The sequence below is a fragment of the Sturnira hondurensis genome, unplaced genomic scaffold (genome assembly GCF_014824575.4).
Source record: "Sturnira hondurensis isolate 20B ecotype Veracruz unplaced genomic scaffold, ASM1482457v3 Scaffold0018728, whole genome shotgun sequence".
Taxonomy (NCBI): domain Eukaryota; kingdom Metazoa; phylum Chordata; class Mammalia; order Chiroptera; family Phyllostomidae; genus Sturnira; species Sturnira hondurensis.
This window is the reverse complement of record NW_028091359.1, coordinates 15,055,389-15,056,030: the sequence shown is the minus strand read 5'-3', so window position 1 is coordinate 15,056,030 and position 642 is coordinate 15,055,389.

Here is a 642-nt window from a genome sequence, read left to right as displayed (position 1 = left end):
CAAAAACCCTAACCCAGTAATTCCACGTATAAGAATAAATCTAAGAGTTCCACTTCTAAGACTACATATGTAAACAATCGAAATGGCCATGAACAGCCCCGCGTGCAAAGAGCACCAGACGCAGCGATGGAACTGGTCCTGCAGCAGCGCCAGAGAAATGGTTCCGAATCACGGTGCAACCCCCGCGGGCGCAGAAGCAGCCACCGGACAGAACGCTGGCAGCTGTTGTAGGGTCTGGGCACTTTGGGGATTTTTCCCTTTGCTTTTCTCCTTTTCTCTAACGATTTTCATTCTTGAGATAATTGGAGGAAAATAAACTCCATGAGAAGGAAACAAAGAAAAGAAAAAACCCACGAAGCCCACGGCTGGAACCCTTTCCTGCGGAAATGAAGACACTGAGGAGAAGGAGCCTGCGTTAAAAGCCCTGGGAGGTGGCTCACCCAGTCCACCGCCGGAACCCACTCAGTATGTGGGTCCCCGGTGTCGCTCCCGGGGCAAACGCTGGGGTCACACACAAGGCCCAGCCTGTGGCTCGCAGAGTCACCACAAAGCCAGTTAGTTCCAAGGAAGTTGCTCTGTAGACTTTTCCACTGGGACTCACGTCCTAGGCTCTGCTGTGACGAACAAGAGGCCTGGGCGGCT